We start from the raw sequence: 16,429 nt of genomic DNA, 5'->3' as shown, positions 1-16,429 counted from the left end.
CTCTATACCACCCACCTGGTAGTGTGGTGGATTGGACTACCAGCTCTCTGTAACCTAGAGGGCAACCAGTGGGTCTGTCTCCTCTATACCACCCACCTGGTAGTGTGGTGGATGGGACTACCAGCTCTCTGTAACCTAGAGGGCAACCAGTGGGTCCGTCTCCTCTATACCACCCACCTGGTAGTGTGGTGGATGGGACTACCAGCTCTCTGTAACCTAGAGGACAACCAGTGGGTCCGTCTCCTCTATAAACCCACATGGTAGTGTGGTGGATGGGACTACCCAGCTCTCTGTAACCTAGAGGACAACCAGTGGGTCCATCTCCTCTATACCACCCACCTGGTAGTGTGGTGGATGGGACTACCAGCTCTCTGTAACCTAGAGGGCAACCAGTGGGTCCGTCTCCTCTATACCACCCACCTGGTAGTGTGGTGGATGGGACTACTAGCTCTCTGTAACCTAGAGGGCAACCAGTGGGTCTGTCTCCTCTATACCACCCACCTGGTAGTGTGGTGGATGGGACTACCAGCTCTCTGTAACCTAGAGGGCAACCAGTGGGTCCGTCTCCTCTATACCACCCACCTGGTAGTGTGGTGGATGGAACTACCAGCTCTCTGTAACCTAGAGGGCAACCAGTGTGTCCGTCTCCTCTATACCACCCACCTGGTAGTGTGGTGGATGGGACTACCAGCTCTCTGTAACCTAGAGGGCAACCAGTGGGTCCATCTCCTCTATACCACCCACCTGGTAGTGTGGTGGATGGGACTACCAGCTCTCTGTAACCTAGAGGGCAACCAGTGGGTCTGTCTCCTCTATACCACCCAGCTGGTAGTGTGGTGGATGGGACTACCAGCTCGCTGTAACCTAGAGGGCAACCAGTGGGTCCGTCTCCTCTATACCACCCACCTGGTAGTGTGGTGGATGGGACTACCAGCTCTCTGTAACCTAGAGGGCAACCAGTGGGTCCATCTCCTCTATACCACCCACCTGGTAGTGTGGTGGATGGGACTACCAGCTCTCTGTAACCCAGAGGGAAACCAGTGGGTCCGTCTCCTCTATACCACCCACCTGGTAGTGTGGTGGATGGGACTACCAGCTCTCTGTAACCCAGAGGGCAACCAGTGGGTCCGTCTCCTCTATACCACCCACCTGGTAGTGTGGTGGATGGGACTACCAGCTCTCTGTAACCTAGAGGGCAACCAGTGGGTCCGTCTCCTCTATACCAGGTTTCTTGTAGGATGACAATGTCTGTATTTCTGATTTCTTTGATGAAGTCTGGCTTCCTGCTCTGTAGGCCAAAGGCAGATGACCTCAGATCTTGTATATTCCAGGATGAGATAGTAAACGCTTTGTGTTCCATAGTGACTTTCTGTAACCAGTGAGTCCGTCTTCCTGCTCTGTAGGCCAAAGGCAGATGACCTCTGACCTTGTCTATTCCAGGATGAGATAGTAAACGCTTTGTGTTCCATAGTGTCTAGTGTTGTTTTTGTTGTAGTTTAGGACCCGGACCATTACAGTAGATGTGAGCAGAGCATGTTGAGCATCTGATACATACCTCTTAGATCACAGGATGGGGTTTGGGGGGGGGGGGGGGGGGGGGGGGGGTGTAATAGTGGAGGTTGGGCCTGTTGCTCTGCTCACTGCCTGGGTATATGTCCTGAGGTTGGACTATATAATGTGTGGCCAGGGTTTGTTTGGGGGGGTATTAGCTGGGTGGGGTGTGGCTGGTGATGCTGTGGTCTCGGTGTAGGTCCTCTTGATGTGGGTTCTCTGGGTGTAGGTCCTCTTGATGTGGGTTCTCTGGGTGTAGGTCCTCTTGATGTGGGTTCTCTGGGTGTAGGTCCTCTTGATGTGGGTTCTCTGGGTGTAGGTCCTCTTGATGTGGGTTCTCTGGGTGTAGGTCCTCTTGATGTGGGTTCTCTGGGTGTAGGTCCTCTTGATGTGGGTTCTCTGGGTGTAGGTCCTCTTGATGTGGGTTCTCTGGGTGTAGGTCCTCTTGATGTGGGTTCTCTGGGTGTAGGTCCTCTTGATGTGGGTTCTCTGGGTGTAGGTCCTCTGGGCGTGGGTTCTCTGGGTGTAGGTCCTCTTGATGTGGGTTCTCTGGGTGTAGGTCCTCTTGATGTGGGTTCTCTGGGTGTAGGCCCTCTTGATGTGGGTTCTCTGGGTGTAGGTCCTCTTGATGTGGGTTCTCTGGGTGTAGGTCCTCTTGATGTGGGTTCTCTGGGTGTGGGTCCTCTTGATGTGGGTTCTCTGGGTGTAGGTCCTCTTGATGTGGGTTCTCTGGGTGTAGGTCCTCTTGATGTGGGTTCTCTGGGTGTGGGTCCTCTTGATGTGGGTTCTCTGGGTGTAGGTCCTCTTGATTTATCTCACTCTCTCCCTCCCACCTTCTCTCTCTTTCTCTCCCACCCTCTCCCTCCCTCTCTCTCTGGTTGTGTGTCTTGGCGGACTACAATCTCAGTTGTTTCCTATAATTTAGGATTCGGGGCGGAACGTGTACCTAACAATCAGTACCCCAGAGCCCCATTACACACACACAGACACATTAGACACACACAGACACATTAGACACACACAGACACATTAGACACATTAGACACACACAGACACATTAGACACATTAGACACACACACACACACACACACACACACACACACACACACACACACACACACACACACACACACACACACACACACACACACACACACACACACACACACACACACACACACACACACACACACACACACACACACACACACACACACACACACACACACACACACACACACACACACACACACACTGAGTAGGGACTCAAATACTCTGATTGCTCAGTCTGGAGTGTGTAAAGACCTGAGAGGGGGATTGAGTCTGTCAGGCAGACCTCACAGGAGGAGAGTGGAGGAAGAGAGGAAAGGGAAGAGAGGAAAGGGATGGTAGAAAGAGAAGGAGGGTAGAAAGAGAGGAAGGGGATGGTGGAAAGCGAGGTGGGTAGAATGAGAGGAAGGGGATGGTGGAAAGCGAGGTGGGTAGAATGAGAGGAAGGGGATGGTGGAAAGCGAGGTGGGTAGAATGAGAGGAAGGGGATGGTGGAAAGAGGGGAGGGTAGAAAGAGAGGAAGGGGATGGTGGAAAGAGAGGAAGGGGATGGTGGGAATTGAAGGAAGGTAGAAAGAGCCTGTTTCCAACAATGCAGAGTTACAAAGTAAGAAAAATATTTTCGAAATAAAAAATAATAGAATAGAATAATATCAAAACAATAACAAGGTTATATACCAGGAGAACCAGTACCGAGTCAGAGTTCAGGTTATATACCAGGAGAACCAGTACCGAGTCAATGGAGTTCAGGTTATATACCTGGAGAACCAGTACCGAGTCAACAGAGTTCAGGGTATATACCAGGAGTACCAGTACCGAGTCAATAGAGTTCAGGTTATATACCAGGAGAACCAGTACCGAGTCAGAGTTCAGGTTATATACCAGGAGAACCAGTACCGAGTCAGAGTTCAGGTTATATTCCAGGAGAACCAGTACCGAGTCAGAGTTCAGGTTATATTCCAGGAGAACCAGTACCGAGTCAGAGTTCAGGTTATATACCAGGAGAACCAGTACCGAGTCAGAGTTCAGGTTATATTCCAGGAGAACCAGTACCGAGTCAGAGTTCAGGTTATATACCAGGAGAACCAGTACCGAGTCAATGGAGTTCAGGTTATATACCAGGAGAACCAGTACCGAGTCAGAGTTCAGGTTATATACCAGGAGAACCAGTACCGAGTCAGAGTTCAGGTTATATACCAGGAGAACCAGTACCGAGTCAGAGTTCAGGTTATATACCAGGAGAACCAGTACCGAGTCAGAGTTCAGGTTATATACCAGGAGAACCAGTACCGAGTCAGAGTTCAGGTTATATACCAGGAGTACCAGTACCGAGTCAACAGAGTTCAGGTTATATACCAGGAGAACCAGTACCGAGTCAGAGTTCAGGTTATATACCTGGAGAACCAGTACCGAGTCAACAGAGTTCAGCTTTACAGCGTGATCGAAATTTAAATGCAATGTTCCCGCTTTAGCAGAGACTGTGTTCATGCTAAACGCTGCACATGATGTCTCCTTTACAGTTCTATCATGGAATCTGTTCAGCTTTACAGGCTGAGGAAAAAAACCTTAAAAGATCCAATCCACATTTGGGGAAACTGTGCTTGTTATTGTTGATGAAACTGAGGAGAGGAACACAGTTGTTCCTGTTTGGACTAACTTCGTGGTTATTGTTGATTAAACTGAGGAGAGGAACACAGTTGTTCCTGTTTGGACTAACTTCGTGGTTATTGGTGATTAAACTGAGGAGAGGAACACAGTTGTTCCTGTTTGGACTAACTTCGTGGTTATTGGTGATTAAACTGAGGAGAGGAACACAGTTGTTCCTGTTTGGACTAACTTCGTGGTTATTGGTGATTAAACTGAGGAGAGGAACACAGTTGTTCCTGTTTGGACTAACTTCGTGGTTATTGGTGATTAAACTGAGGAGAGGAACACAGTTGTTCCTGTTTGGACTAACTTCGTGGTTATTGGTGATTAAACTGAGGAGAGGAACACAGTTGTTCCTGTTTGGACTAACTTCGTGGTTATTGGTGATTAAACTGAGGAGAGGAACACAGTTGTTCCTGTTTGGACTAACTTCGTGGTTATTGTTGATGAAACTGAGGAGAGGAACACAGTTGTTCCTGTTTGGACTAACTTCGTGGTTATTGGTGATTAAACTGAGGAGAGGAACACAGTTGTTCCTGTTTGGACTAACTTCGTGGTTATTGTTGATGAAACTGAGGAGAGGAACACAGTGTTCCTGTTTGGACTAACTTTGTGGTTATTGTTGATTAAACTGAGGAGAGGAACACAGTTGTTCCTGTTTGGACTAACTTCGTGGTTATTGGTGTTTAAACTGAGGAGAGGAACACAGTTGTTCCTGTTTGGACTAACTTCGTGGTTATTGTTGATGAAACTGAGGAGAGGAACACAGTGTTCCTGTTTGGACTAACTTTGTGGTTATTGTTGATTAAACTGAGGAGAGGAACACAGTTGTTCCTGTTTGGACTAACTTCGTGGTTATTGTTGATTAAACTGAGGAGAGGAACACAGTTGTTCCTGTTTGGACTAACTTCGTGGTTATTGTTGATTAAACTGAGGAGAGGAACACAGTTGTTCCTGTTTGGACTAACTTCGTGGTTATTGTTGATTAAACTGAGGAGAGGAACACAGTGTTCCTGTTTGGACTAACTTCGTGGTTATTGGTGATTAAACTGAGGAGAGGAACACAGTTGTTCCTGTTTGGACTAACTTCGTGGTTATTGGTGATTAAACTGAGGAGAGGAACACAGTTGTTCCTGTTTGGACTAACTTCGTGGTTATTGTTGATTAAACTGAGGAGAGGAACACAGTTGTTCAGGTTGCTGTAATATCCCAAACAGATTCTAGCTTCGACTTGGTTCACACAGATGCACATTGGTTGGTTAAAGACGTCCTCCAGCGATGTGTAACTTTTCCTGTTGAAAACCAAATACAGTAGAATTCACACTCTATAGGGTAGACAGAACTGCATACTTCAAAGAGCCCCCCCCCCCCCTATATTATGAGATACCCTGATACCCTATTGAGATGTGCCTATTGTTAAGTAAATCAGATGTTAAATGAGGTGAAAAAGGACAATTTAAGCTAACAGCCAGCAGCAAAAAGCCATAGCTGTCTGGAGTCATCCTGCTGTTGAAATCCCCTGAAATCTCTCTCTCTCTCCCTCCTTATCAATTCAACTCAATTAAAGGGGCTTTATTGGCACGGGGAAACATATGTTAACATTGCCAAAGCAAGTGAAGTAGATAATATACAAAAGTGAAATAAACAATAAAAATTAACAGTAAACATTACACTCACAGAAGTTCCAAAATAATAAAGACATTTTAAATGTCATATTATGTCTATATACAATGTTGTAACGATGTGCAAATAGTTCAAGTACAAAAGGGAAAATAAATAACCATCAATATGGGTTGTATTTACAATGGTGTTTGTTCTTCACTGGTTGACCTTTTCTTGTGGCAACAGGTCACAAATCTTGCTGCTGTGATGACACACTGTGGTATTTCACCCAGTAGATATGGGAGTTTATCAAAATTGGGTTTGATTTCAAATTCTTTGTGGATCTGTGTGATCTGAGGGAAATATGTGTCTCTAATATGGTCATACATTTAGCAGGAGGTTAGGAAGTGCAGCTCAGTTTCCACCTCATTTTGTGGGCAGTGAGCACATAGCCTGTCTTCTCTTGAGAGCCATGTCTGCCTACGGTGGCCTTTCTCAATAGCAAGGCTATGCTCACTGAGTCTGTGCATAGTCAAAGCTTTCCTTAAGTTTGGGTCAGTCACAGTGGTCAGGTATTTTGCCACTGTGTACTCTCTGTTTAGGGCCAAATAGCATTCTAGTTTATTCTGTTTTTTTGTTAATTCTTTCCCATGTGTAGCGTGGCAGGAATTAGAGAGAGAGAGAGAGAGAGAAAGAGAGAGAGAGAGAGAGAGAGAGAGAGAGAGAGAGAGAGAGAGAGAGAGAGAGAGAGCTGAGCAAAGAAAAGAGTCCCCTCATCCAGCTGGTCCTGGGGCTGAGTTCACAAACCTGTTCTACGAACACACTGAAGCCTCAGGACCAGAATATCCAATCAATCAGGATAAACCAAAGTACAACACAGTCAAAACAAAACTATATTGCTTGTTGGGAAACACAAGCACAAACACAAAGCAAAATGCAGTGCTATCTGGCCCTAAATCGACAGTACACCGTGGCTAAATATTTGACCATGGTTACTGATCAAAACCTTAGAAAAACCTTGACAAAGTACAGGCTCAGTGAGCACAGCCTTGCCATTGAGAAGGGTAGACACAGTAAAACCTGGCTCCCTGTAGAGGAAAGGCTGTGCAACCACTGCACAACAGCAGAACCTGAGACGGAGCTGTATTTCCTGACAAAATGTAAAAAATATAAAACAATTAGAGAGTGTCATTTCCCCAAATTTAAAACCCTTATTCAAGGTTTCAAAGACATCTCTGATGAGGATAGGCTACCCGTCCTGTTGGGGGAGGACGCAGAGAGCTGTGGGTTGGCAGCGCACTACATTGCTGCCTGCCATAAGTTGAGGGACAGTGTCTGACAGACCAATCAACCTGCACATGTCCTCTACTGTATGTTTATTGTTATTGTTGAATGTGTTGGTTATTTTGACACTTGGTTATTGTTGTTACTGTTGTCCCATTGACAATTTTGATTCTCATTTTTATTTATTTTTATATTGTAAATATCCAAAATAAGCTTTGGCAATATGTACATTGTTACATCATGCCAATAAAGCAAATTGAATTGATTTGAATTGAGAGACGAAGCTGGAGAGGTGAATGGAATGAGAAGAGAGAGAGAGAGAGAGAGACGAAGGTGGAGAGATGAAGAGAGAGAGAGACGATAGTGGAGAGGTGAAGGGAATGAGCAGAGAGAGAGCTTGCTTTGGCAATGTTTGGCAATGTTAACACATGTTTCCCGTGCCAATAAAGCCCCTTGAATTGAAATTGAATTGAATTGAGAGAGAGAGAGAGAGAGGTGCAGAGATGCAGGGAATGAGAAGAGAGAGACGAAGGTGGAGAGGTGAAGGGACTGAGGAGAGAGCGGGATCGAGAGGGGGAGAGAGAGATGGAGGGATCAAGAGAGAGGGAGAGAGAGAGAGAGAAGTATGTCAGGTGAGTTCATGCGCGTTTCTGTCCACCTTCTAACACACACCACACGTGTGTGCGTGTGTGTGTGCGTGTGCGGGTGCGTGTGCGTGTGTGAGCAGGCAGAAGGAGAGGTGCCAAAAACCTGTACAAACACTACATGACTATAAGTATGTGGACACCTGCTCGTCAAACATCTCATTTCAAAATCATGGGCATTAATATGGAATTGGTCCCCCCTTTGCTGTAATAACGGCCTCCACTCTTCTGGGAAGGCTTTCCACTAGATGTTGGAACATTGCTGTTATAACAGCCTCCACTCTTCTGGGAAGGCTTTTCCACTAGATGTTGGACCATTGCTGCTATAACAGCCTCCTCTCTTCTGGGAAGGCTTTCCTCTAGATGTTGGAACATTGCTGCTATAACAGCCTCCACTCTTCTGGGAAGGCTTTCAACTAGATGTTGGAACATTGCTGTTATAACAGCCTCCACTCTTCTGGGAAGGCTTTTCCACTAGATGTTGGAACATTGCTGCTATAACAGCCTCCTCTCTTCTGGGAAGGCTTTCCTCTAGATGTTGGAACATTGCTGCTATAACAGCCTCCACTCTTCTGGGAAGGCTTTCAACTAGATGTTGGAACATTGCTGCTATAACAGCCTCCACTCTTCTGGGAAGGCTTTCCACTAGATGTTGGAACATTACTGCTATAACAGCCTCCACTCTTCTGGGAAGGCTTTCCACTAGATGTTGGAACATTGCTGCTATAACAGCCTCCAGTCTTCTGGGAAGGCTTTCCACTAGATGTTGGAACATTGCTGCAATAACAGCCTCCACTCTTCTGGGAAGGCTTTCCACTAGACGTTGGAACATTGCTGCTATAACAGCCTCCAGTCTTCTGGGAAGGCTTTCCACTAGATGTTGGAACATTGCTGCTATAACAGCCTCCACTCTTCTGGGAAGGCTTTCCACTAGATGTTGGAACATTGGTGCGGGGACTTGCTTCCATTCAGCGACAAGAGCATTAGTGGTGTCGGACACTGATGTTGGGCGATTAGGCCTGGCTCGCAGTCGGCGTTCCAATTCATCCCAAAAGTGTTCGATGGGGTTGAGGCCAGGGCTCTGTGGAGGCCAGTCAAGTTCTTCCACATCAATCTCAACAAAACATTTCTGTAATGGTCTTGCTTTGTGCACGGTAGCATTGTCATGCTGAAACAGGAAAAGGACTTCCCCAAACTGTTGCCACTAAGTTGGAAGCACAGAATCGTCTATAATGTCATTGTATGCTGTAGCGTTAAGATTTCCCTTCACTGGAACGAAGGGGCCTGAACCATGAAAAAACAGCCCCAGACCATTATTCCTCCTCCACCAAACTTTACAGTTGGCACGATGCATTGGGGCAGGTAGCGTTCTCCTGGCATACGCCAAACCCAGATTTGTCCGTCGGACTGCCAGATGGTGAAGTGTGATTCATCACTCCAGAGAACACGTTTTCACTGCTCCAGAGTCCAATGGCGGCTAACTTTACACCACTCCAGCTGACGCTTGGATTTTTACACGCTACGCGCTTCAGCACTCGTGGTCACGTTCTGTGAGCTTGTGTGGCCTACCACTTCACGGCTGAGCCGTTGTTGCTCCTAGAGGTTTCTACTTCACAATAACAGCCCTTACAGTTGACCGGGGCAGCTCTAGCAGGGCAGACATTTGACGAACTGACTTGTTGGAAAAGTGGCATCCTATGACAGTAGCACGTTGAAAGTCCCTGAGCTCTTCAGTAAGACAATTATACTGCCAATGTTTGTCTATAGTGGTTGCATGGATGTGTGCTCAATTTTTACACCTGTCAGCAACGGGTGTTGGCTGAAATAGCCAAATCGACTTATTTGAAGACTCCCCTCCTCAATCTCTCCCTCCACATTTTTTGGTCTGTCAAATCACCAGTTTGCAACTCATTCCTTACTTAATATTAATTGGCACATAAACAAACATTTAAATAATTCAGCGATAGTTCTTCTGGTGTTCAGTGCGCATAAAGAGTGAAACATAAATTAATACATAATAGTAAATAAGGTTATACAGCAATGGTTTTAACCTCAAATGTATCCAGATGAATGAATCCAGATGAATGAATCCAGATGAATGAACCAGATAAATGAATCCAGATTAATGAATCCAGTTTAAGGAATCCAGATTAATGAATCCAGATTAATGAATCCAGATTAATGAATCCAGATTAATGAATCCAGATTAATGAATCCAGATTAATGAATCCAGATTAATGAATCCAGATAAATGAATCCCAATAAATGAATCCAGATTAATGAATCCAGAAAAAAGAAACAGAAAGCGTTTGAACACAGACTGGCACAGAGAAGATTCAAGTTTGATAATGTACTCTTTCAAGGCCTCTCTTGTTACTCCCTCTCTCTCCCCCCCTCTCTCTCTAATCCCCCCTCGCTGTCTCCCCCCTCTCTCTCTCTCTCTCTCCCCCTCTCTCTATCTTTTTCATTCTCTTTCTCCCCCCTCTCTCTCTCTCTTCCCCCCTCTCTCTCCCCCCTCTCTCTCTCTCCCCTCTCTCTCTCCCCCCTCTCTCTCTCTCCCCCCTCTCTCTCTCTCTCCACCCTCTCTCCTCTCTCATTCTCCTCTCATGGCCCTGGCTTTTCAGGTCTTTTGTGAGCCCGCTACATTTTTGGGGAAATGTGATCCCCCTCCTCTCCCTGGGGTGGTCCGATCGGCTCATTCACACACCCTGGGTAAGACTGGGAGAGGGAGAGGAGGGGGTTGTGGATGGGGTAGGCAGGGGGGGGAGATGGAGGGAGAAATGGGAAGCTAGCCCTAAACAACATGATAAACCGAATATTAGATCTGACATTTACATTCGATATTAGTGCGAAGCCACTCCTGTGTGTGTGTGTGTGTGTGTGTGTGTGTGTGTGTGTGTGTGTGTGTGTGTGTGTGTGTGTGTGTGTGTGTGTGTGTGTGTGTGTGTGTGTGTGTGTGTGTGTGTGTGTGTGTGTGTGTGTGTGTGTGTGACAGATGTGTGTGTGTGTGTGTGACAGGTGTGTGACGGGTAAGTACCTGTGCCATCTGCCGGTCTCACATCTAACAGCTGTCCCCAACATTTCTAACCACCAACCACCATTCCAACTCTCACACAACCCTTTTTCTCTTCCTGTCCTTTACTCTTCTGCCATTCATCCTTCTATCACCTCCTCCACTGTCCTGTATTCTCTCTCTTCTGCCATTCATCCTTCATTCATCCCTCCACTGTCTGCTAACATCCATCCCTCCGTCCCTCCATCCTGTCTTCCCTTCGATCACATCATTCTTCTGTCTTTCACTCACACCCCCATGTCACCTCATCCCTCTCTTTCGCCCCCAACTACCTCCCTCCCTCCCTCCCTCCACACACACACACCGGGACTTCTCTTGGTGCCCCAGACAGCCCTCCAGTGTGTCTGCCCCAAGGGAGCTTGGGTAACTGTGTCTCTACCTGCCAACTGCTGTGTCACACAGAGGCTCCTGTTACACATACACTCTCTCTTCCACCCCCCCCCCCCCCCCCCCCCACACACACACAACACAAACACACACAATGCCCTAGTAATTTATCCAGCCAATGAGCCTATTTCACTCCGGAGGCAGAATAAAGGCTTAAAAAGGGGAGGACTAGGAAGAAAGGAGAACAAAAAGAGGGGTAGAATAAAAAAAAAGAGGGGTAGAATAATAGAAAGAGGGGTGGAATAATAAAAAGAGGGGTAGAATAATAAAAAGAGGGGTAGAATAATAAAAAGAGGGGTAGAATAATAAAAAGAGGGGTAGAATAATAAAAAAGAGGGGTAGAATAATAAAAAGAGGGGTAGAATAATAAAAAGAGGGGTAGAATAATAAAAAGAGGGGTGGAATAATAAAAAGAGGGGTGGAATAATAAAAAGAGGGGTGGAATAATAAAAAGAGGGGTAGAATAATAAAAAGAGGGGTGGAATAATAAAAAGAGGGGTAGAATAATAAAAAGAGGGGTAGAATAATAAAAAGAGGGGTGGAATAATAAAAAAGAGGGGTAGAATAATAGAAAGAGGGGTGGAATAATAGAAAGAGGGGTGGAATAATAAAAAGAGGGGTGGAATAATAAAAAGAGGGGTAGAATAATAAAAAGGGGGGTAGAATAATAAAAAAGAGGGGTGGAATAATAAAAAGAGGGGTGGAATAATAAAAAAGAGGGGTAGAATAATAGAAAGAGGGGTGGAATAATAAAAAGAGGGGTGGAATAATAAAAAGAGGGGTGGAATAATAAAAAGAGGGGTGGAATAATAAAAAGAGGGGTAGAATAATAAAAAGAGGGGTAGAATAATAAAAAGAGGGGTGGAATAATAAAAAAGAGGGGTAGAATAATAGAAAGAGGGGTGGAATAATAAAAAGAGGGGTGGAATAATAAAAAGAGGGGTGGAATAATAAAAAGAGGGGTGGAATAATAAAAAGAGGGGTAGAATAATAAAAAGAGGGGTAGAATAATAAAAAGAGGGGTGGAATAATAAAAAGAGGGGTGGAATAATAAAAAGAGGGGTGGAATAATAAAAAGAGGGGTGGAATAATAAAAAGAGGGGTAGAATAATAAAAAGAGGGGTGGAATAATAAAAAAGAGGGGTGGAATAATAAAAAAGAGGGGTGGAATAATAAAAAAGAGGGGTGGAATAATAAAAAAGAGGGGTAGAATAATAAAAAAGAGGGGTAGAATAATAAAAAAGAGGGGTAGAATAATAAAAAGAGGGGTAGAATAATAAAAAAGAGGGGTAGAATAATAAAAAGAGGGGTGGAATAATAAAAAGAGGGGTGGAATAATTAAAAGAGGGGTGGAATAATAAAAAAGAGGGGTAGAATAATAAAAAGAGGGGTGGAATAATAAAAAAGAGGGGTAGAATAATAAAAAGAGGGGTGGAATAATAAAAAAGAAGGGAGGAATACAGAGTGAAATAGCACAAAGGTACTGAACATACCAACACTAAGCTAAGAGAGAGGGGACTGTAGCCACACACAGACATACACACACATTAAAACACTCCATTCTGCCAACCACACATAAACACACTCCCAACCTGTCATTAATACATTAACACACTCCCAACCTGTCATTAATACATTAACACACTCCCAACCTGCCATCCATACATTAACACACTCCCAACCTGTCATTAATACATTAACACACTCCCAACCTGTCATTAATACATTAACACACTCCCAACCTGTCATCCATACATTAACACACTCCCAACCTGCCATTAATACATTAACACACTCCCAACCTGCCATTAATACATTAACACACTCCCAACCTGTCATCCATACATTAACACACTCCCAACCTGCCATCCATACATTAACACACTCCCAACCTGCCATTAATACATTAACACACTCCCAACCTGTCAATAATACATTAACACACTCCCAACCTGTCATTAATACATTAACACACTCCCAACCTGTCATTAATACATTAACACACTCCCAACCTGCCATCCATACATTAACACACTCCCAACCTGTCATTAATACATTAACACACTCCCAACCTGTCATTAATACATTAACACACTCCCAACCTGTCATTAATACATTAACACACTCCCAACCTGTCATCCATACATTAACACACTCCCAACCTGCCATTAATACATTAACACACTCCCAACCTGCCATTAATACATTAACACACTCCCAACCTGTCATTAATAAATTAACACACTCCCAACCTGTCATTATTACATTAACACACTCCCAACCTGTCAATAATACATTAACACACTCCCAACCTGCCATCCATACATTAACACACTCCCAACCTGTCATTAATACATTAACACACTCCCAACCTGTCATTAATACATTAACACACTCCCAACCTGCCATTAATACATTAATACATTAATACATTAACACACTCCCAACCTGCCATCCATACATTAACACACTCCCAACCTGCCAACCATACATTAACACACTCCCAACCTGTCATTAATACATTAACACACTCCCAACCTGCCATTAATACATTAACACACTCCCAACCTGCCAACCATACATTAACACACTCCCAACCTGCCATTAATACATTAACACACTCCCAACCTGCCATTAATACATTAACACACTCCCAACCTGCCATTAATACATTAACACACTCCCAACCTGTCATTAATACATTAACACACTCCCAACCTGTCATTAATACATTAACACACTCCCAACCTGTCATCCATACATTAACACACTCCCAACCTGCCATTAATACATTAACACACTCCCAACCTGCCATTAATACATTAACACACTCCCAACCTGTCATTAATACATTAACACACTCCCAACCTGCCATTAATACATTAACACACTCCCAACCTGTCATTAATACATTAACACACTCCCAACCTGTCATTAATACATTAACACACTCCCAACCTGTCAATAATACATTAACACACTCCCAACCTGTCATCCATACATTAACACACTCCCAACCTGCCATTAATACATTAACACACTCCCAACCTGCCATTAATACATTAACACACTCCCAACCTGCCATTAATACATTAATACATTAATACATTAACACACTCCCAACCTGTCATTAATACATTAACACACTCCCAACCTGCCATTAATACATTAACAAACTCCCAACCTGCCAACCATACATTAACACACTCCCAACCTGCCATTAATAGATTAACACACTCCCAACCTGCCATTAATACATTAACAAACTCCCAACCTGCCAACCATACATTAACACACTCCCAACCTGTCATTAATACATTAACACACTCCCAACCTGTCATTAATACATTAACACACTCCCAACCTGTCATTAATACATTAACACACTCCCAACCTGCCATTAATACATTAACACACTCCCAACCTGTCATTAATACATTAACACACTCCCAACCTGTCATTAATACATTAACACACTCCCAACCTGTCATTAATACATTAACACACTCCCAACCTGCCATTAATACATTAACAAACTCCCAACCTGCCAACCATACATTAACACACTCCCAACCTGTCATTAATACATTAACACACTCCCAACCTGTCATTAATACATTAACACACTCCCAACCTGTCATTAATACATTAACACACTCCCAACCTGCCATTAATACATTAACACACTCCCAACCTGTCATTAATACATTAACACACTCCCAACCTGTCATTAATACATTAACACACTCCCAACCTGTCAATAATACATTAACACACTCCCAACCTGCCATTAATACATTAACACACTCCCAACCTGCCATTAATACATTAACACACTCCCAATCTGTCATTAATACATTAATACATTAATACATTAACACACTCCCAAGCTGTCATTAATACATTAACACACTCCCAACCTGCCATTAATACATTAATACATTAATACATTAACACACTCCCAACCTGTCATTAATACATTAACACACTCCCAACCTGTCATTAATACATTAACACACTCCCAACCTGCCATCCATACATTAACACACTCCCAACCTGCCATTAATACATTAACACACTCCCAACCTGTCATTAATACATTAATACATTAATACATTAACACACTCCCAACCTGTCATTAATACATTAATACATTAACACACTCCCAACCTGCCATTAATACATTAATACATTAATACATTAACACACTCCCAACCTGCCATTAATACATTAACACACTCCCAACCTGCCATTAATACATTAACACACTCCCAACCTGTCATCCATACATTAACACACTCCCAACCTGTCAATAATACATTAACACACTCCCAACCTGCCATTAATACATTAACACACTCCCAACCTGCCATTAATACATTAACACACTCCCAACCTGCCATTAATACATTAACACACTCCCAACCTGCCATTAATACATTAACACACTCCCAACCTGTCATTAATACATTAACACACTCCCAACCTGTCATTAATACATTAACACACTCCCAACCTGTCATTAATACATTAACACACTCCCAACCTGTCATTAATACATTAACACACTCCCAACCTGCCATTAATACATTAACACACTCCCAACCTGTCATTAATACATTAATACATTAATACATTAACACACTCCCAACCTGTCATTAATACATTAACACACTCCCAACCTGCCATTAATACATTAATACATTAATACATTAACACACTCCCAACCTGTCATTAATACATTAATACATTAATACATTAACACACTCCCAACCTGTCATTAATACATTAACACACTCCCAACCTGCCATTAATACATTAACACACTCCCAACCTGTCATCCATACATTAACACACTCCCAACCTGCCATTAATACATTAACACACTCCCAACCTGCCATTAATACATTAACACACTCCCAACCTGCCATTAATACATTAACACACTCCCAACCTGTCATTAATACATTAATACATTAATACATTAACACACTCCCAAGCTGTCATTAATACATTAACACACTCCCAACCTGCCATTAATACATTAATACATTAATACATTAACACACTCCCAACCTGTCATTAATACATTAACACACTCCCAACCTGTCATTAATACATTAACACACTCCCAACCTGCCATCCATACATTAACACACTCCCAACCTGCCATTAATACATTAACACACTC

The sequence above is a fragment of the Salvelinus fontinalis genome, chromosome 27 (assembly GCF_029448725.1).
Source record: "Salvelinus fontinalis isolate EN_2023a chromosome 27, ASM2944872v1, whole genome shotgun sequence".
Lineage (NCBI taxonomy): Eukaryota > Metazoa > Chordata > Actinopteri > Salmoniformes > Salmonidae > Salvelinus > Salvelinus fontinalis.
The sequence above is the reverse complement of the archived record's forward strand: the minus strand, read 5'-3'. Positions refer to the sequence as shown.